At 30.8% G+C, this 22,628-nt stretch overlaps 1 protein-coding gene and 9 non-coding genes across 10 annotated transcripts in view; 2 read left to right on the forward strand and 8 right to left on the reverse strand.

The window, feature by feature from the left end:
* LOC107442117 (alpha-catulin) overlaps positions 1-22,628 on the forward strand; it is a 262,498-nt gene that overhangs the window by 39,028 nt on the left and 200,842 nt on the right. The gene's annotated exons all lie outside the window — the stretch shown is intronic.
* TRNAS-GCU (transfer RNA serine (anticodon GCU)) lies at positions 15,794-15,875 on the reverse strand. Its single transcript has one exon. It is a non-coding gene; the product is annotated as a tRNA-Ser (tRNA).
* On the reverse strand, positions 15,965-16,046 carry TRNAS-GCU (transfer RNA serine (anticodon GCU)). Its single transcript has one exon. It is a non-coding gene; the product is annotated as a tRNA-Ser (tRNA).
* On the reverse strand, positions 16,136-16,217 carry TRNAS-GCU (transfer RNA serine (anticodon GCU)). Its single transcript has one exon. It is a non-coding gene; the product is annotated as a tRNA-Ser (tRNA).
* On the reverse strand, positions 16,318-16,399 carry TRNAS-GCU (transfer RNA serine (anticodon GCU)). Its single transcript has one exon. It is a non-coding gene; the product is annotated as a tRNA-Ser (tRNA).
* On the reverse strand, positions 16,500-16,581 carry TRNAS-GCU (transfer RNA serine (anticodon GCU)). Its single transcript has one exon. It is a non-coding gene; the product is annotated as a tRNA-Ser (tRNA).
* TRNAS-GCU (transfer RNA serine (anticodon GCU)) lies at positions 16,682-16,763 on the reverse strand. The gene has a single exon. It is a non-coding gene; the product is annotated as a tRNA-Ser (tRNA).
* TRNAS-GCU (transfer RNA serine (anticodon GCU)) lies at positions 16,864-16,945 on the reverse strand. The gene has a single exon. It is a non-coding gene; the product is annotated as a tRNA-Ser (tRNA).
* TRNAS-GCU (transfer RNA serine (anticodon GCU)) lies at positions 17,039-17,120 on the reverse strand. The gene has a single exon. It is a non-coding gene; the product is annotated as a tRNA-Ser (tRNA).
* TRNAP-CGG (transfer RNA proline (anticodon CGG)) lies at positions 21,878-21,949 on the forward strand. The gene has a single exon. It is a non-coding gene; the product is annotated as a tRNA-Pro (tRNA).

The raw sequence follows: 22,628 nt of genomic DNA on the forward strand, positions 1-22,628 counted from the left end.
CAAATACAAAAATAAAACTAATCTTTTATTAAAAATATTTTTTGAGAATCTAAATGAAATTCTTTGCACTTGACTGCTCAACTATATTGAAATTTAAAAGTAATAAATGTTAACTTGAAACTATATTTGACGGACAGAGCTTTTTTTTAAATAAATTTATTTAACTCGAATTCCTTTTTTTAATAACAGATTTTGAAAAACAGTTGGCAATGTTTCCATACAAATTTCTTCTTCTTTAATAACAGCACTACAGCCTAGTGCAGGTCAAGGTTTTCTCTGTTTGCCTCTTCTAGACAGTTCGACCTTGTAGCTAGATTTCTTCATTTATTCACTTCCAATACTTTTAGGTTCTTCTCCGCACAGGCCAACCACCTGGTCTCCCTCTCTTACTTGTACCTTCAATCTTCGAAAATGTTAGTAGTTTGCTAAGTTAGTTAGCAAAATGTTTTTTTACTGGATCAAAATCTTCACGGAGAAAAGCATGTTCCATCCACCTGATCCTATATGGCTTAATAACTCTGAAAATGATCGGCTATCTGCATTTACTATACACTTCGAGGTTATATAAACTTGTCCATGCATTATTTTCCTTCACTGCTCCATAATAATGTTGATTGAATTATAAGGTTATGTTAGTTGAATTATAAATGAAGAAAACGAAACAAAAGTTTTGCTTACTTGAACATCTTAACACAAATACACTGTTAGAAATTTTCAGAAAAAATGGTTAAATAACAATTCTTTTAATTGATATTTTACCATATTCAAACAAACCTGTGAAATAACCATGCATAAAATTGTATTCAAACTGTTACTTGTGAGAAAACCGTTTATTTACAGCTTTCACTTAATACGGTTATACAACCAGAATTTTATCGCACCAACTAGTCCCATCTAATGAAGCTCCTTAGTTCCTTGCACATGCGTGCATATTACATCCGAGAGAACAAGTCTATCAATTTCATGACAGAAGGAACGGGGGTTCGAGTCTCATTATTGACACTACAAAATTTCCTCCTCTCCTTCCAACTCGCAAAGAGTTTTCAGCATCCTGCACTCCCTAATTTGTTACTATAGGCTATTAGATTACAGTACTGTCATTACCATTATAAAGCAGCTAAACAATGACCGATATCCAGTGAAGTTTCTTTTTTGCGATTTTGAAACCATGCTTTTTGTAAATGGTTAAATAACCATACAGTTTTGTATTCATGGTGTTATAACCATACTAGTTGTAAATGGTCAACAAACCGTATAGTTTTTTATGAATGATGTTATAACCATACTAGTTGTAAACGGTTAACAAACCGTAAAGGTGAAATATATTCTTAACCGTAAAATTTACCGTTAATTGGATGGACATACTGCTGCCGGTTATTTTACCACAATTTTAGAAGAAAATTCAAACAATGTAGCAAATACTTGATTTTAAATTCTGTAGTTAATTGGATAAAAATAGTCATAAAAATAACTACATTAATATTTTTTAAACTTGGTGCAGGCTTTATTAATTAGGTGTCAGTTGGTATTAAGAACGAGATACACCCTTCCAAGTGCGTAAGAGCGTTTGATTCGATAGAAACTTGAAATACAGTAATCATTCATGTAATGACACCAAATTGGGATGGGTATTAAACTATAGTTTTTTCAATGTAGGAAAGCAAAATGAAAAACATAGAAGTACATGATCCATTTAAGGAAGTCAAGATGATCTTGACCTGAGTAATCCGTCTTAGGAAATCAAAATGGGAAATCTGCGAGATCCGTCTTAAGAAGTCAAAATCAAAAAACCGCACCCTGCGTAGCCCGAAGTAGGAAATTAAAAAAAAAATCTTTATCAACGTAATTTAAGCACCTGCGGAACTCACAGTTTCAAAAAGAGAAAACGTTACGCCTCAGATCTGTTAAGTTTTAGGTCTATATTTTCCTAAAGTTGTATTATTTTTTCTGAAATCGCTGGAATTGCGATGATCGCAATTCTTTATGAATTGTAGAAATAATGTATTATTATGCAAACGTGAACTGTGAACCATTTTCATTCTGTCACAAAAAATAAATGAAAAAATACAAAGAAAAAAAATTTATTGGTGTATTCAGGTATTCAGAGCACGAACAAAACTTCTCGATTCCTTTAATGCGCTATCCAAGTCTTGAAACTATCGAATTCTATAATTTCTGAGCAGGGTCCGTGATACTATTACATTTCTTTTTTTTGACGTAGCAACACGGAAAAGAAAAAAAGTTTTTCGAAGATAGAAAGAAATTTGAGACAAGGACGTGTTTTGTGAATGTAAAGTCTTGCGAAAGGAAATATCATCTTAACCATGTTGTTAATGCCAAGAAAACCAAACAAAGAAATGAAAAATAGCATGCAAGCCCTTCCCTAACTAGTCAATTGTAAGAGGATACTTCTTCATGGAAATAGAAAATACGCTCTCTTTGATTGGGCGAGGAATATTCATGTTTGAGAACACTGGATAATAAATAAGAAAAAAGTGGCATAGGCTTAAAATATAAAATGTCAGGAAACCTGGCTTTTCAATTTTATAGTTTAAAATGGATTACTTTATTGAAACCTTGCTATGGCCATAAATTATAACTTTTGGTTGATTTAGCTTAAATAGTTTCTTTTGAGCCCTGGTGGCTTAGGGGATAGAGCACTCCCAATAAGATGACCGGTTTTAAATGCCAATGATGGCTGACCGATACGAATTCCGTACCCATCTTACACCAATCACAGTGCTGACGCAATATATTCTCAGTGGTAAATCGAAAATGGTTTAGAGTACCTTTGCCGTCTGACTACAGCGGGAGGTTTCCGTGGTTTTCCTTTTCTTCTAACGCAAATGCAGGTTAGCTCCATTAAAAAGTTCCCCATGAAGGCCAATTTCTTCCAATACTTGATCTACCAGTTCCTTTGTCTTCTGTATTGGGTTCAAAATTACAAGGCTATGGAGTTGAACATTGGTAATCATGGATTTAAAATCGGGTTGGCTGTTCAACGACTGTTATAAATTTTTTTCTCTTCATTTTATTGCATAGCATATACCTTTTTTTAACTAAAAATTATTATTTTTATTAGTGAGAAGTAGTTAATGGCCAATCATTCGAAATGATGTTATGAGTGTTCTTTATAGATGAATCAATAGTAACATACTTGAAAGAATATATTTTAGCAATAGAAATACTGAACGTTACTGAACACGCAGTACTGAACATGCCTAGAAAGACTGAAGGGGCAAATGTGGCCCTTATCCTATTGATTGGGTGTCGATCGATTAGTCACCCAAAATCTTAAAATTTAATCCTACTTAATTCAATAAAAACTTTTCATAGACTTGATCATCGAAATTCTATGGCATTTAATTCGATTTTGTTAACAAAAATATTTGATTAAACGGAACCTTGACTATTCAATTATAGATAACTGAGTTTCTTTTTCTCTATAAATAATATTTATACATTTGTAGAAATACTTTAGTTTTTTTTATGAAGCTGGGGTATCTTTTTCCAACATAAGGGTACCTTATACCCAAACCTATTTGGGGTTGTGGGATACCTGCAAAAATACTTCAGGGGCCACTTCGGCCTCTCCCTTCATTCTAGGTATAAAGGCTCTATTAAAAAGTTTCTGTAGGGTTAACACATGAATGATTAAATAAGCACTTAAATTGAATGAACTTAAAAGTCAGAAATATTGAACACTATAAGTTATTTTTTATGAATTACAGAGCAGCAAAAAATGAGAGAGGCGAGATGCCGAATAGGCCCCATTCTTTGTTCTAGAGTTTATGAATTATTAGTGTCCAATTTTGTTTAGAAATCGGTTTACTCTAATTTAAAAAATTTTCCTTAATGTTTGAGCAAATCTTTTTGAATCTTAAGGACCGATTTTTTTAACTTAACTTTATTTTACATTCAAAGAGTTTGTTTTAATAGCCTGGTGATTAGCGTTGCTCGAAGTTCGGCAAAATGACAAAGTGCTAACCTTAAAAAAGTAAAAGTGGAAGCATATCATATGCTTGACTGTATGTGTGGGTTGAGGTTTTTAATAGAAACTAATGAAGCGCGAGGCAGTGTGTCATAAAAGTTAAGAATCATATGTAATTTTTTTTATTGAATTTCAAAATAATTCAATTTTTTTCACAGTCATTTTAGTGTAAGCGCAATAAACAGGATTAAGAAGACTTGAAATTAAATAAAAGCAATCGATAAAAATTTAAATAGGAAAAAAAATGAAATGTAATTGCCCCAAAAGTTTATGCAAAGAGTAAAATAAAGGCAGATTTTAACTAATTTACCACAATATAAGGTTGGGACACGATTCCATGGGGCTATTTTTTGTATTCAGTCCAAAGGCCAAGGTCAAAGTAATTCGCGGTTTTAGAAATTGTGAAGTTTAATTGCGAAAATAAGTCTGTTAAAGATATTTCAATTTAAATAAATCGCTCAAAATAAGATATATGTAGATTTTTAAGCAATGGTAATAATTACTCATAAAAGCTTACTGTAATATTTCTTCTAAGTCTCGGTCAAAATCAGAAGGTTACATTTTATTCAATGATTTTTGCTAAATCAGGTTTACCATAGTATTTCTTCTGCTTCGGGGTTGAAATCAAAAGATTACATTTGATTTATTGATTTGTACAGAAATGAATTTCAATAAATGAAATATTTCTGAAGTACTTCGAAATGTTTTTGAATATTACAGAAAGAGGTTTGCGAAGCATTAAGAAAGGCTACATATTTAAAATATTCTGAAAATGTAGGAAATGATGCAAAATATTTCTGAAGTACTTCGAAATGTTTCTGAATATCAAAGAAAGACGCTTTCAAAATATTGAGGAACGCTAGTAGAAAACGCTTCACGTTAAAAAAATTCTGAAATTACTAGAAGTGATTAAAAATATTTCTAAAGTACTGCGAAATGTTTTTGAATATTACAGTTTCCGAAATATTCAGAAGCATTTTTGAAAACTACATGCACCGTAGCTGCCCCATATGCTCAAAAACCTTTTGGGATTTTTTTTACAGTCTTCTCGATTTTTTTTATCTATATTGGTAGGTATGAGTATACCTTAAAACGTGGTCTTTTAAAATGGGATACTGACGAACTATTTCTCCACTTATCAGAAAAGTTGTTTTTTCTTCTTTCTTTCTATTTCTCAACAGATGGTTTGAAGGATTGAATGATTGGAACTAGTCCAATATTTTTCTTTCATTTCTCATAAGTTAGAAACGCAGCGGCAAAGTGCATTTTGTTGGAGATATGGCAGATCAATAATGACTTTAGTTATACGATTCGGCTTTTTCACTAACCATAATATGTTTTTTTTCAACGCAGTAATCTTTTTTCCATCTATATAAGTTTTTTTAATATTTTATTTTCGTATTTAGCCTTTCAAAAAATGATCAATAATGAAAAGGTTGACCTGGAGATGTTTAATAGCTCCATTAGTAATTTTGATTTCAAAAGGGTAGGATCGAATTTTTTTATTTTTCCATGAGAAAATTCTATTCTGAGAAAAAGTATTCCTTCATCATAAAAATATATCACGCAGGTGGTTTAAGGCTGATAAGGTAGATCAATAAAAGTTGTGGCAATACGACATCAATTTCTGTTTTTGTTGCCGAAATAGGATTCAAATGAAAATGTTATTTTTATCCCTCGTCCTATGGTTGAAGGAACAAAACATTAAAGCTTTTGTTATTGAAATATATATGGCTTGCAGAAATTGAAAAGAGTTTTTTCATCGATGAAAATAGTTTTCAGAAACTAATTATGACTTTTTCGAGAATTCTATGTTTCGATATGTTCTGAAAAATAATTAAATAATGAAACGTTCTAATTTTATTGATTAAAATATTTTGTAACGAATGAATGAAAATAAAGTGAAATATAAAGAAGTGCCTTTGTTAGCGCTGAGATGAAAAAAAGGTTTTAAATTTTTGCTTTCTTACTGATCATTATATAGTGCAGAATCAATAGTCTGGTTTATAAATCTGTACAATTGAGTTTAATACGCAGTAGTTATTTTGTTTTACTACCAGACTAAGGCTACCTTCACTAATTAGATTAAATGAAAACAGTTTAGCTAAGATATCTTCCCTTCGCAAGAAAAAAACCCCATAGGATTCAAGGAATTTTCTGTTTTGAATTTTAAGCAAGAAAAAAAACTAAAAAGCGTATCAACATTTACACAATGTGTAATTTATTGCAAAAAAACATACTTTCTCCACTGTGAAAAGACATTTTAACCACCTTTCAGCTTCTTTGAGAAAAAAAAGTTATTTCGTGATAGTAATTTGCGCCAGAAACTCATTTACTACAAATAATTTTGCAATTCTTCATGAAAGCAATTAATTTGATTCTCGTAAGAATTTAAAAGGACATGATATTTTGAAACTTACCTTGCTTTGTATGTGGACCATGAGACTTGTTAACAAACATATTAAGTCATTAGTTTAACTTCTACAAGTCAAAATTTTCATTCTGAAATTACGTTTTAGTTTGCTATTATAGAACTGTAAATGGATATCCTTAACGAACGAATAATTTTAAAATGATCAAGTGTTAGTTTTTGCTTTCTATTTCTTAGTTTTTCATTTTAGTTTTCAAATTGTTTTCCACTTTCTTAATTTTTGTCTTTTATTTTTTATACAATTAGAAAGAAAAAGTTTCAAATTTTCACTTATTGCATTTTACTGGTTGACTGATTTTAACTTCTTTACATTTCATTTAATGACTTTTTGCATTTATTTTTGACATGCTACTGTCTGATTATTTTTTATTTTTTACTGTTTTTTAATTTTTAATTTTGGATTTTTTTACAATTTTTCTTTCTTGTGTCTTTTTTTTCAATCATCTACTTTGAATTATTACATATTAATATCTCATTTCCTTTTTCTTTATTTTTGATTTTTACATTTTACTTTTCAGTTTTTTACTTGATGATTTTCTCCTTTAACATTTTAATATTTGATTTCTCAAATTTCACTTTTTACAATAAAATTTTTTTTTCAGAATTTTTTGATTTTTACATTTTTCTTAATGTATTATTATTATTTTTTTAATGATAATTACTTTTTCTCAATCTTTGATTTTTATTTCTTTTGAATTTACGTTCTACATTTTATCTTCTGATTTCTGACTTTTTAATTTCTCCAATTTGTATTTTTTAGTTTTATTTCTTTAGTGGAGGGTAAAGTAAGTGAGATAAAAATTGATAAGGCTGAATGAGAGCGATTTTATGTTAGGTATTTATTGAATTTTTAATGTATGATGAATTCAAATTTAGTTAAGTTTCTGGACAAGCTCGTTTATTTCATTCTTTCAAAACCATTCAATAACTGAAAAAAAATATTTTCAAGATACATCTCTTAAAGTTTTGTTATCGATTTTTATTTCTTATAATAGAATTTTAACATGGGTTATATACATAAAATGAGTTTCATTATTTGTAATGTTTTATTGTATGTAACAAAAAATAGCCTTCAGCCATCACTATTCAATATTTCTTTATGAATAGATAACATGCCAACTTTTGTGGTCCTTCTGGAAGGTTTTATTATTGAATTTAAGGGGGTTGAAAAGTGCACACTTGTACACAGAGAGAAAAATATTGTAAAATTACCGTACTGTATAGTAATACCATTTCTCGAATTGATATTACAACATTTAGATCAGTCATTTGGTAATTTTTCCGTTCATATGGCAACGGTAAATTTTGGAATTGAATTTATGGATCCTATTACCATATTAGTAGAAAATATATAACTGCAAAGCAAATTTAACCGACTAATCAGTTTCAATGCCCTGCTCTTAGGTATCGTGATAAAATTGCCAAATTTTAAAACGTTTCTTCACATGAAAATCATAAACTCAAAATTATAAAAATCGCAAAAGCCATGAAAATTAGAACCATATTTTATTTCGTTAATATTATTATACATTAATTTTATAATACATTAATTTCACTATATACTTATTTTGTTATTATAACTGAAGCAACGATTCAATGAAAATTACCGTGCTTTTTGATGTTCCCATTAAACCAGAAACACGGAAAATTTTACCATATTTTGGTAGTTTTGGCCATAATTTTTTTCTCATTGCACATTTACTTCTTATTGCACATTTTTTTCGTATATAAAAGTGTTATAGTCCTAATGAAGGCTATTTAACGTGTTAATATGATAGTTATATTATAGCGTTTTATTTGAATAAAAATACGGTTTTCAAAGTCTTTTCAATTAACCTTTACCCACTACAAATAAAATGCATCTTCGAAGAGCAAAAAAGGGTTGCACCTTATGGTAAAAAACAAAATTAATATTTTTTTAACAGAGTGTATAAACGAAAAACAAACTAAAAAATAGATGATTCTGCGATTAGGTATCAGTGAATCAATGTTTGCTTATTGAAGAATCAGATCTTTAAAAGTCCCAATTAATTTGTTAGCATAAAAGAATGCTAAATTTATTACTTATGGTACAGCTTTCAATAATCACGCAATTAATATTTGATGCAAAACTGCAAAAAGGGTAAAATTTATTAAGTTAAAAATTACAAGGAATGTCGCAAAATTGTGTTGAAGCATCACCTATAACAAAAAGTCTTCAGACGTTTTCTTATTGCTATTTCTAATATCACTTGAACAAGCCAAGCTTGAGAGCCATTGTCCTTTTGCGCATTAATGTAGTAAGGCGCGCCTTTACTTTGACAAGAGAGCACCGCAAGGGTGAGAGTACGCCTTGGATCCGAACTCTACATTTAGATGGCAACATTACTCATTCGTGAGTTCACTTCTTCAATTTAGACATAGATCTGAAGGGGAAGGAAATTTTCTCCAGATCCCTGTCGCCATGATACTGTTCAGAGATCGACCACCTGTTTTTCGATTCCAAAGATTTTACAGGAACGTATATCGCATGTACTCGGAAGGTCTTAACAGAGTTGAGGATCGAATCCATGTTTCTCCGGATCGAAATCCAATTCTCTAACTACTGAGATACTACGCCCCATTGCTTTCTTCAAAGTATCCAACTTTACTGTTACCAGTTTGTGCTTAAGTCAGCTTCCATTACGTAAAGTTGAAAAATAAATGTACTTTATATAAATATTACTCAATTTAGTATGCGACATATTCAATATGTGACGATTAATAAAGGAGTGAGAAAATTCAATTTAATTCTTTGAGCTGATTTTGAGAAATCTATATATTTCCGCACTAACTTTTCTTCTCGCATTTCTATAAAATGGCTGATGTGTAAGCTCATTCACTTTATTTAGAGGTCTTTTCCAGAAACTAAACAGGGGTCTACAGCTAGAGAAAGTAGTAGTTAAAATATCATAGATCAATAAATTGCATCTGTATGCTGTCAAAGCTTAGAAGATTTAGACATAAATAAGAATAATAAGCCATAATAAGAATATTTTTATGGTAAAACATCAATACGCTATTGTATCAATACCTTAGCAGTAGCAGTGAAAAAGAATTTAATGTTTATTGGTTCCAATATATTGTTCTAAAAGATGATTTTAGTACTCGTTTAGACATTTCCTGGAAAAATGTATGATCAAGAAATCCGAAGAAGGGACAGATTTCTCCTGGTAGGGAGCTCTAAAATATATTACGACTCCAGAAAGCGAATGGTATTAAACAATAAAATCGCTTTTATTCCTCTTTTATAATTTTTTGGGTTTTCTTGGGAAGAACGAGAAATACTGCCGCTTTATGCAATAAATCTGAAAGTATGGAGACATGTGATTGATTTGAATTGCTTAGAATGTAAGCTGTAAATAAGGCCGTTTGAAATGTAGGATTTTTATTCGATTTATTACTGAAATGTTAATAAAAATTTGATGCTTTCTTATATTTGAATAATAATTGCTAAATTCTTAATTTAATAGTTATATTGCAATAGTATTCAAATAATATCTGTAATACTTGTGGTATAATAATTTTCATTACATTTACTCTCTATACTGAAAAATAAGCTGTCACCACTGTTTTGGGTGTCCAACATTTTGTTTATATTTTGTTTTGTTGCGCAGAAAATGTAAGATATAGAAATTTGAAATTATGAAGATATGTAGAAAAATGTACAGGAAATGCGATGGAATAAAACAAATTTAATATTGAAGTACTTGATACGAGATTTATTAACTCTTCTTTGCATGATTTTTTTTTTAGTGGAATAAATCTGTGTGGCATAATTCGTGCTCTAATTTAAAGGAAAAATGTTTTAAAGAAGTCCTAGTATAGATAAATATAATAAAATAATTAGCAAACAGTATGATGAAAATAACCATCATCAAGAAACTTTAAATGCAGTACAAGATATCTTTATATCAGTTTTATTTCTGATGATAATAAAGAAAAGATTATTCTCCTCTTGCAACAGTCTTATAATTTCAACTGCATTGAGGTACTTGTCGTCAGAATTTTCGTCATCAGGGTCATCTTCTGCTAGCTAACAGCCTTCTAAGTGGTCCAAGTAATCTTCAGTGTCCCTCTCTTCTAAATTTCAGCATAAAAATAACATAAAGTAAAAGTATAATTAAAAACTTATTCATTTTACTTTAGAAGTGAAATAACTGTACAGTGATGTAAATATTTGTCACATGGTTTTGGGAAGCTTAATTGGGTATTTACGATAAATTCCACAGGAAATAATTGAAACATAAAAAAAAACATTTTTTCCTTCTCATTATCGCTTTTATTAGCAAAAATGGCCAGAAACAATGAATTTACAGTACACCTGTTTTGAGTATTATTTTTTGTTCACGAAATGTTATGATGGAAATTTTCCCCATCATGCAAAGAAGGAATAACTGTGGAACTTGTAGCATAAAATATCAAGTGGGCCACTCTTCATTTCGCAGAAATTCCAGTGTTGCTACTTGATGAACTGAAAGAGCGATTTTTTGTTGTTTATGAACGTAACGCGATTTTTTTGCTTGAAATTTCAATTCACTTGAAAGAAATTGCAATTTTAAGTTATTTAATCGTGATTTTGTTCACTCTTTCACACTAGAAATATTATTTTTTATTGTTGTGGAAAATTATAATCTATTACTGAACTAATCCATTGTAGTAGAAAATTTATTTATGCTGCTCAAGATCTTCATTTTACATGCTCATGCTTGATTTAATATCAAAATTAAAATTGAATATATATTAAATAAAAAAATAAGAGAGAAATTAGATGCTGCTAGATAAAAATATTAACATTTAAGACGAATGTTAAAAATAAGGTTCAAAACAGATTTTAAAAAAAATTTCAAGTTTGAACTGATATAATGACGAATGATTATTGTTTTATAGCTATAACAAGTAAAATCTCATTTCTAACTTCTCATTTATTTTTCCTTATTATGTGCCACAATCTGTATTACTAAGTTTAAATATTTTTTTAAGTCGGGTTGATTATTTTTCAAATCCAGGTAATCGTTCGTTTCATTATACCGATTAACATACTGTCACAATGAACTTACGTAAAATTATCGTATTTATATATTTTATGAAAAAGAGTATCCATTTTTTGAAAGAAAAGCTATAAATTTTTAAGAAAATGAAACGATGATGAATGAAAATCAAAGGGTTTGGTGAATGGAATCTAAATAATAATTTTTGGAAAACAATAATTTCAGAAGAAAAGATAATTTAAGCAAAAAAAAAAAAAAAAACGAATTAAAATAAATTTCGTAGTTTCGCTGAAAAATGACTTGAAAGTTAGTCATTTAAACATTTGCTGCTTGATAATAACAGCTAGCAATCTTTAAATAATGCTTAAATTCCGTTTTTATTGAACAAAATTCAAAGTTAAAAAACTAATAAATTACGTACCTTCAATTAATGGCTTGATCAAGAAAACATTTGGAACTTTTCCATAAGACTAAGTTATGTTTACAAAAAAAGGATGAAATAGGAAGGCTATAAATAATTGAAAAAAAAAACAACAACATATAAATTTACATGTAATTAAATTTCTAGAGCCCCTATTTATCACTTCTTCAAAAAAACATATGTATTATTTCTTAACTAGTAATGACCATTAACTTTTGTTTTGATTAAAAGCAATATTTCAAACTCTAAATAGTTTAAAAACTAATAAGGAAAGTTTTCCTCTCCATCATTCTCCGATAAGAAGAGGTTTATTTCGGGAGAAGACCGAGAAGGCCGTTGCCATAGCAACGATTTTAATAACTGTTGAGGTTACTACTTCCCATCAATAAATATGATGGATATAAATTACTATAATATTAAATGTAACTTTTAATCTCGTGTTCCTACTGCAAACAAGTGAACTCATTTTAGCTAACATATCAATCTTGGGAGTGAGGTGAAAGCGAAAATGCTGCGTCAAAATCGTACAAAATGTCATTAAGCGTAATCGTGTTAGATCCTGGCGCAGTCGCTAATTTGAGGGAACGCCGGAAACTTAATTATGACCCTGGTCTTTCTAATTACTTTATTTGTTCAAGGGTTCAGTAATTGTTATGTTTTTATAATAAAAAAAATTACCTCAATGTTTAACAATGGCTTTGCTAACTGGGCTCAAGATAGTACAGTTATGAATATTTTCATACTTTGTGGTTTCCTTTTTTTTAATCTCTTTTGTTAATGCGTAGCAGTGAAGCAAAGATTTTTATCATATGTGAACAAAATAAAAATAGATATATTTTCTATGTTTGTGAAGATATATGAAAATTTCTTGATTAAAATATACCGTAGATTTTTAACAAGTGTTTTAAATTACTGCGTTACTTATGTATGCAGTAGACTAATAGAATAACCCGTTTCAATTGTGAACGGCCGCAGTCATTTTGCAATGCACCAAGCGAATTGTAAAAAGTCATCAGTATTTTCTAACTGTACTTGCTAACGTTGTGGTGGCTCAGGGGATAGAGCGCTTGCCTCCCAATGCGGCTAATCGGTTTCGAATCCCAGCAATGGCTGGTCGATACGAATTCCGCACCCGGCTCGCACAGAACACAGTGCTGACGTAAAATATCCTCAGTGATAGACGGATCATGGGTTAGAGCCCCGTTAGGCTAACCGTGGTAGGTTTTCGTGGTTGTCCTCTCCATATAACACAAGGGCGGGTTAGTTCCATTAAAAAGTTCTAAGCAAGCAAATTTCTCCCAATACGTATTCCAGGAGTTCCCTTGTCTTCTGGATTGGATACGTGAACATTAGTAGTCTTAAACTTAAAATTGGGTCGGTTATAAAATTATAAAATAATTATATCTGCTGAACCACTGCGGATCAAGAGACTGTGGATTTTCGTTTGCCTCCTAACCCAGGTTCGAATCTCAATGGTGGCTGGTTGATACGAATTCTGCTGTAGCCCACACCGGCCACAGTACTGACGTTAAATATCCCCAGTAGTACACTGATCTTAAATTCCCTTAGCCGTCGGGCTCACTATGGAAGGTTTTCGTGGTTTTCCTCTCCATGTAACACAAATGTTGGTTAATTCCCTCTAAAAGTACCCTATTTTGTTCCAATGCTTGATCCAGATGTTATCTTGTTTTCTGGGTTGGGTTTGAAATTACTAGGGCAGAGAGTTGAACATTGATAGTTCTAAACTCGGAATTGGATCGGTTGTTCAACGGCGGTTATAAAATTTAAAATTTTGAAAGAAAACTATAATTATACCTGCTATTTTTAAGCTTCTTACAATTACCATATACCTCTTTAGTTTAATTTGGAATTGTGCAAAAAATTACTCAATCAAAATGAATTTGTTTAGGCTTATTCCAATACATTTTTCATTGGGCTATTAACAATAAGCCGTTACTATACTCAGGACTTTTAGCAAACTGCCAATATAAATCTTTTAAGTTGAGTGATGATCGATTCCTTTTCTAAATTTGCATGCTCTTTGCAATGAACCTGGGAAAGTGCCAGGCTGATTCGACTTTTCCAGTTGAGCATTGCAAATATAGATTGATAATACATACTTTGAAAATAGAGGCATATTTCAATTGGCCTATGATAGGTTCTTCTTAATACCATAAAGATTGAAGAATATTTTTCTTAATAATCATCATCATTAAAGTTGCCAAAACATTCCAGGGTGGGCCAAAGTCATCTGCTGAAGATTCTTTCAAGACAACTTATTTTTTGAATTGAACTACAAGCCTTATTTAGAGAAAGTACGTTTTTATGTCAGATTTCGTTACTTAAAATATCACCTGAGCTAATTAATTCCACAGTTGAGGTCACCCTTTCGAACCATTAAGATTGTGTCTTACGTGAAGATCCAATCATTGGATCAAAAGTTATTTAGGATAATTAGTTTTTCATGCCTACTGTACATTTTTAGTAAATAAAATAAGTATATATGAGGAACTAATTGAATTAAAATAATGAAAAGCAGCATATTAGTAAGTGAATAAAAATAGATATTAGCGAATAAGTGAATATGGGACAGGTAAGTTTCGAAAATACTAATAAAAATTATTCAAACCTATAATTTGTGACATAAAAATAGAATAACCATTCTGTCTTAAGTTTCGCCCACAATTCGTTACATTTAAATTTATATACAATTTTTTAGTATAAATATTACATAAAAGCTCACTTTCTAACTAATACAAAATTTTATTGCTAATTCTACAGATTATTTTTCATTTCCTGGAGGAATCATTTTACATATTTCAAAGTGTTTTTCTACCAATAACCTTTGAGCGCATGACCAACTAAGAATTATCGGTACTGATCATGCTTCTATTATTGTTTTATTGATTCTTTAACGCATGATACTTTTGCAAAATTGGCGAGTGTCATAGAGATCTGTTTAAAACAGATATTGAGGATAATCTTCTGGTTGAAACGGAATTAATACCGATTCATCGCTGGAAAATAATAGCCAAGTAACAGCAGTTAGTTGAACAAGATAATTGAATATCCATTTATCACCAACATATACCAGCTGAACTTACTTGATAACATAACACGACTGAATTCAAATAAATGTAAACAGCAATCTCGGACATTTAAATAAATTCGCTAAAGAGGTAATAAATTCTCCGTTATCACTTTACCTTTTTATTTAGGAAATGATGCACAACTTCGACCAGTTTATCTTTACCAGCAATTATTGGATTAAAGGTAGTCGCTTAAATCCAAGTTGTGCTTCAATGAAATTGGTTGTAATGTGCTCTATCACTTCATTTATCATATATTTATATGTATTTGCCTAGTCGGGTATTTAGTTAAAATATTTGTCTGTGCGCAGAATGTTTGATGAACGTTATATGAAATAAAATATTACTAACTAATTGTTTCTGTGCTAAGACAAACAGAAGAAAAGATAAGGCGAGGACGGGATTTTAACTAATAATTCATACGCTGCATCAAAAAAAATAAAAAAATAATGATCCGACTACGATGGGATTCAAAACCCCACAGGCAGAGTTAAATGGATTAGTAGTTTATTGTCCTATTAATTCTCATTAAATTGCATGCTGAATATAAATAAATCTTAATAAAATAAAATCAAAATAAAATCTTTTTACTTTAAAATAATACGCTAAAACCAAAGGGCCGAAAAAATAACTGCTTCAACAAGGATGGGATTCGAACCCGAACTTGCAAACGGAATAGCAGTCCATCGTCTTAACCACTTGGCCACCTCGTCATATATGTAGTAGGGTATTAAAGAAAATCTAAATATAAATCCATTAAAGTCGGATTTAATGTGCGTATTAAATAAATTCATATGCAATAATTATAACTAAATTAATACGCTAAAACCAAAGTGTTTAAAAGAAGTGCTTCGACGACTATGGGATTCGAACCCACACGGGCAGAGCCTAATGGATTAGCAGTCCATCACCTTAACCACTCGGCCACCTCGTCACAATGCAGCATCCAACATTATCTGCTCAAGTTAAAAGGAATGAATTTTAACTAATAATTTATAAGCTGCATCGAAATAAATGATCATCCGACGAGGATGGTATTTGAACCCACGCGGGCAAATCCCAATGGATTAGCAGTCCATCGCCTTAGCCACTCGGCCACCTCGTCACAATGCAACATCCAACATTATCTGCTCAAGTTAAAAGGAATGAATTTTAACTAATAATTTATAAGCTGCATCGAAATAAATGATAAACCGACGAGGATGGGATTCGAACCCACGCGGGCAGAGCCCAATGGATTAGCAGTCCATCGCCTTAACCACTCGGCCACCTCGTCACAATGCAGCATCCAACATTATCTGCTCAAGTTAAAAGGAATGAATTTTAACTAATAATTTATAAGCTGCATCGAAATAATTGAAAAATAAAAGATCATCCGACGAGGATGGGATTCGAACCCACGCGGGCAGAGCCCAATGGATTAGCAGTCCATCGCCTTAACCACTCGGCCACCTCGTCACAATGCAGCATCCAACATTATCTGCTCAAGTTAAAAGGAATGAATTTTAACTAATAATTTATAAGCTGCATCAAAATAAATGAAAAATAAAAGATCATCCGACGAAGATGGGATTCGAACCCACGCGGGCAAAGCCCAATGGATTAGCAGTCCATCGCCTTAACCACTCGGCCACCTCGTCACAATGCAGCATCCAACATTATCTGCTCAAGTTAAAAGGAATGAATTTTAACTAATAATTTATAAGCTGCATCAAAATAAATGAAAAATAAAAGATCATCCGACGAAGATGGGATTCGAACCCACGCGGGCAAAGCCCAATGGATTAGCAGTCCATCGCCTTAACCACTCGGCCACCTCGTCACAATGCAGCATCCAACATTATCTGCTCAAGTTAAAAGGAATGAATTTTAACTAATAATTTATAAGCTGCATCAAAATAAATGAAAAATAAAAGATCATCCGACGAAGATGGGATTCGAACCCACGCGGGCAAAGCCCAATGGATTAGCAGTCCATCGCCTTAACCACTCGGCCACCTCGTCACAATGCAGCATCCAACATTATCTGCTCAAGTTGAAAGGAATGAATTTTAACTTATAATTTATAAGCTGCATCAAAATAAATAAAAGATCATCCGACGAGAATGGGATTCGAACCCACGCGGGCAGAGCCCAATGGATTAGCAGTCCATCGCCTTAACCACTCGGCCACCTCGTCATGTATGCAGTTTGGTTTTAAAGAAAATCCAGACATATATCTATTAAAGTCGGATTTCATGAGCGTATTAAATAAATTTATCTTTCCACCAATTGATTATTCAGTACCATTTGTTCAGCATGTTCTTCCATCATTAAAGTGATTTTTATTAGCGGTTATTTCTCTAAGTCAACAATGCAAAAGTTTAGCGTAAATGCTTTGAATCTGTTTTTACCTTTGAAAAAAATGAAATAAGGTGGATAAAGGTAGGCGAATTTAAGCTTCAAATGCTCTTTTTTTTAACTTTGATAAGTCGTTTATAAATTTGAAGTTTACAGAAAAACTAAATTCAACCTTTATGTTTTATAAATTAACATAAAAATTAAAATGATTTTACTTCACTTTAAAGTGAGGTAAAATATTTTAATCCATCACAATTTTTCTTAATCAATAAACCATTAAATGGGGTAAGGGAAATATTTATTCAAATTGCTATGACTTTTTTTTTGTTTCCTTTCTTCAAACATTTATATTTGCTGTTACTGTTTTAAAACTACAATTTTTAAATGACTGGAAGTTCATATTTTTGTAATACTTCTTTGCTTGTTAAATTAATAACTTTTGTGATAACGTTTCATATTACAATCAATTTTCCAAACTTTTATGCTTTTATGCTTTTATAAAACTACAAATTTAACATGACTTGAAGCTCATGTTTTAGAATTTTTCTTTGCTTGTGTAATTCACAACTTTTTTCATAACGTTGTAAATTGCAATATAAGGCAGAGCATCATATATTGCAATACCAAAATTATAAGTGAGTTTTCAGAGGACGGAAATAGTTGAATGAAAATTCTTATGTTTCCATTTACGACATAATTTAAAAAAGTTACAGTACCCATTTGAATTTTATAGCAGATAACTACATTTTTCAATTTTACTACATCTTCCAATTACTACATCTTCGAATTCCTTCTATTTGCCAGAAAATAGGGACGAAACTGGATTCGATTAAGGGTGAAACTTCGTAAAGGCTAAAACGAGAAAAGTATGAAAAAAAAGGGAAAAAAAAACAGACTGCACAACTGGACAAAATAGTATAAATTGAACATTCATGTTTTAGAATTTTTCTTGCTTGTGTAATTCGCAACAATTTCTGATAATGTTGCAAATTGCAATATAAAGCAGAGCAGTATAAGACGCTGAAAATTATAAGCACCATTTTCTTTTTTAGAGAAAGGCAATAGTTTAATCAAAAATCTTAAGATTCCATTTACAACGTAATTTAAAAGCGTTATGTACCCATTTGAATTCTATCACTGATTACTACATCTTCCTGTTTCAGTCAATGCGTCGAAGCATAAAATTCCAATAACAACTTAAAAGAGTCCCATTTATTCATGCAGAAATCTTCCCCAGCGGGATTTCCAATTACGCAAAACGAGACTGTTATTTGCCAGACAATAGGGACGAAACTGGATTTGCTTAAGTGCGAAACTTTTTAAAGGCTAAAACAAGTAAAGTAATAAAATAAAAAAATAAATGAATGAGACAAAAAAATCGAAGAATGAGATCGAAAAAAGTACTGAATGGGAAAAGAACTTCCATTTTCGAATGAATGGACTTGGCAGACATCGAAAGGAGGTTGGCGATGTGGCTGCTATTTCTAGAGTCGAAATGCGAGAATATAATATTGATCGGAGTGTGGTAGAGCTCTTGCTACTGTCTTCTTCTCGGCGTCGTATCTTTATTTCCTTTCTACCTGAAGAAGGTGTCTGTGGTTGACCTTTAACCAGATGGGATGATGCATTCTGTGCCTTTGGGTTGGGTCCTTGACCCGGTCCTTATATAATATAGAATTTTTAGAGATCTGGTTTTAATAAGAGGCATATGTTTTGTAGTTGTAAATATTTTTGGGTTTCACAGTATCTTTTTTTTTGAAAATAATTTTCTTGATTGCTAATAATAATACAAATAAAATAAGAAGAAATTAAAAATATGACATTACTGTATGCACAATTTACAGTATGTATGTGGTACAGTATACAATGCATGCATTACTGTATGCTCATATAATGAAATGTGCATGCAGTACTTATAGTAAAACATGTACTTTATCTTCTGGGGTTGAATTTTAACCTGATGAGATGATGTCTCTGGGTTCTTAAATTAGGTACTTAGCCCAGAATTACTCTTATCTATAATCTTTAAAGGTCTCGTTTATATAATATGCTGTTTTGTGACAGTCATAAAATTTCTTGTATTTTTAACTCTTTAGTTTTGAGAAGTAAAATTTTAAATTGCTCTATCACTGCTGTGAATATTTAAATAGAAAATAAAAACGATTTACATAATAGAATAATGTAAATAAATTAAAAACATGGCATCACTGTATGTATAATTTACAGTATGCATGTAGTACAGTTTACTATGCATACATCAATGTATTCTCACATAACATGTTGTATGAAATATGCCTACGGTACATATTGCACTTATTAACAGTACATACAGTGCATATCGCAAAACATGTACTTTATACACTGGGGTTGACCTTTTATCTGGTGAGAGGATGAATTCTGTGTCCTTAGGTTAGGTACTTATTCTGGTAGTACTCTAATATATCGTCTTCAGAGATCTCGTTTAAATAATATACAATTTTATTACTATCTTAAAATTTTTTAAATTTTGAATTTCTTTGATTTGAGAAGTAAGTTTTTCAAATGTTCTATCACTGCTGTGAATATTTAAAGAACAAACAAACCTGATTCACACAATATAGGATGCATTCTGAATCTTTAATCTGTAATACAGCATTACTGTAATAAATAGTTATCGGAATATTTATCGGAATCGTTATTGTATTGGACAACATCCCCTTTAATTGCAGTAAGAAACATTTTTTAGGTTTTGCACCTTTTGTTTCAAGAGATAGAATTTTCGAAAAAGAGTAAAGGAAAAGATCACTCTGAGTCAACTTAATTCTACCATAGAATATTCAGAATTATACCATGGGAAGTTAATCTTAAACTAAATTGCTTGCAATTCGATATTTTGAAAAAAAAATTTCAGCCCTTGAAACATTATGGTTCACTTTAAGTTTTTTTACATGAACACAAAAACTAACTTTTTTAAATTTTAATCAATGTCTAAATTCAGGAAGTGGTCTCACGAATGAGATTCTCTGTGCAAAGGTTCAAAATTGTGATGGTATATCTTCGGATAAGTCACAGGAATGTTTCTTAGATCGTCGGCAATAGCCCATTATGTATCTCTAGTGAGACGTAAACAAATTAAATTTTATAATTTTAAGTTGTATCCCTGGTATTAAACGCAAAAAAACACTTTTTAGAAGTTTTATCTATTAAGAAAGGTTCACTTTAAGTTTTTAATAACAGTAGTTGAACTTTTTTTTTAATAACCGTAGTTGAACAGTCGACCCAATTTTTGGGATTGCGACTACAATTCCGTGTTCAATTCCGTAGTCTTTTAATTTTGAACACAATTCAAGGACATGGGAACTCCTGGATCAAGTATTGGGGAAAATTTGCCTTTGTGGAGGACTTTTTGTTGGAAATAACCCGCATTTGCGTTAAATGGAGAGGAAAACAACGAAAACCTCCCAGATTAGCTTGACAGCAATGGTATTCTAACCCATGATCCGTTTACCCCTGATGATGTTTTATGACAGCATGACAGAATCCGGTTTCACCCCATTGGATGGCGAGCGCTCTATCCTCTGAGCCATCACAAAGTAATATAGTACTTACGCAGTAAATATAGTACTTATCCTCAATTCTTTATTAAGTGTACTAAACAGTTAACTCAGTACATGCTGTCAATAACTACAAAATAATGGAAGCGGCTCAATGAAGGAACCGATGTAATAGCAACCTCCTTCTATACTGATGGCGTCAAACAGCGCAGGGACGATTTTTGATATGAAGAATAGAAATAATTTGAATCATAAACTATCTTATATTTACTTTATGTTTAGTTTCAGATCAATGCAATGCAGAATAAGCACGATTTTAAATTAAATTTTATTTTCCAAATTTTTTTTTAGAAACATTTGTTAGTAATTAGTATGTCTTTATAATTTTCAAAAAGTTTTGCACTTCAAATCAAACTTGCAACTCAACTCTTAAATAATAATTGAGAAATTACGCCATGCTTATTTTAAATTTCTTACATCATGTTTTATCTAAGGATGAATTATAAACGGCTTACAAGTCTTACTACGCTCAGGGTTAAAACGTAAAGAGTTAAAAACTATTTTAACAAAGGGTGAACTAAAAAAAAGAGTACCAGAAATGTACCCAACAATCAAGGCTGAAATGTTTTTACAGATAATTTTTTTGGTTGTGAAATAATATACAAAACTTTTTTTTTAATTAATTATAAAGTTATAAATTATCGAAAACTACTATTATATTCAAAAGGAAAAGTTGATGAAAAAGTTTAAAGGAAAAGTTAAAATTATTTCAAAAAGGAAAAATTGATCGAGTCTCGTTCCGATATTATAATTTTAGCATAATAATCTATTTTTTTATTATAAGCTTAAATATTCTTCCTAAATTTAAATACTCTTTAAAATAGGTTTAAAAAATACGAGCCGTATACTTATCTTCTTTCTCAATGAAGCATACGGGAGTAATCGAGAATAAAAGCACAGCTGTGTAAATATTAAAGCAATTGTTTCATTTTATGACAATCTCTTTCGTGTTGTGGCTTTTCTACTCATTTAATTGAATGCAAACTTAAGTGCTCTATCGTGTGGCACAGTGGTCTAGGGGTATGATTCTCGCTTCGGGTGCGAGAGGTCCCGGGTTCAATTCCCGGCTGTGCCCTAGTTTCATTGTTGTGAAATTTTTTGATTATGGAGAAGGAAAATTTTCTCTACGTGGTTTTCCGTTCTCTTGTTTCGGAATAATCGCTTTTCCAACTCGAGTTTCAATGGCTTACATATTGTGTCTGTTATGAAGATAATATACCATTCAATATATTTAATATTCATCATAGACTTAATTTTTCTATTAACGCTGCTCAAACGCAATATATATATATATTAATTTATAATAATTAATAATTAATTAATTAATTTACCAAATAAGTTAATTAATTTAATAAATTAATTTATTAATTTATTAATTAATTTTTTTAAATTAATTAATAAATAAATAAATTAATTTCACGATTTAAAAAGTGAGGGAATGACACTAATAGTGAGGGAATGATATTTTATTTTAATACATGTTTTTATCTAAGTTACATCTACCTAAAGTTTGAAGATGATAACATACTAAGTATATCGAATATTTTTTATAATTTAGTTTTATATATTTAATAGTTTTTGCAGGTTTGGAAAATAAAATTGGCTGGCACGATTGAACAAAAAAAAATTTAATAATATACTCATCTTGAATCATTCCCTCACTTCAGCATCATTCCCTCACTTTATACACTAGTGAGGGAATGACAAACTTAATAAAATTTAAAAATAACAGTTAGGCCTAATTAATTTCTGAA

The sequence above is a fragment of the Parasteatoda tepidariorum genome, chromosome 5, assembly GCF_043381705.1.
Source record: "Parasteatoda tepidariorum isolate YZ-2023 chromosome 5, CAS_Ptep_4.0, whole genome shotgun sequence".
NCBI classification, from domain to species: Eukaryota; Metazoa; Arthropoda; class Arachnida; order Araneae; family Theridiidae; genus Parasteatoda; species Parasteatoda tepidariorum.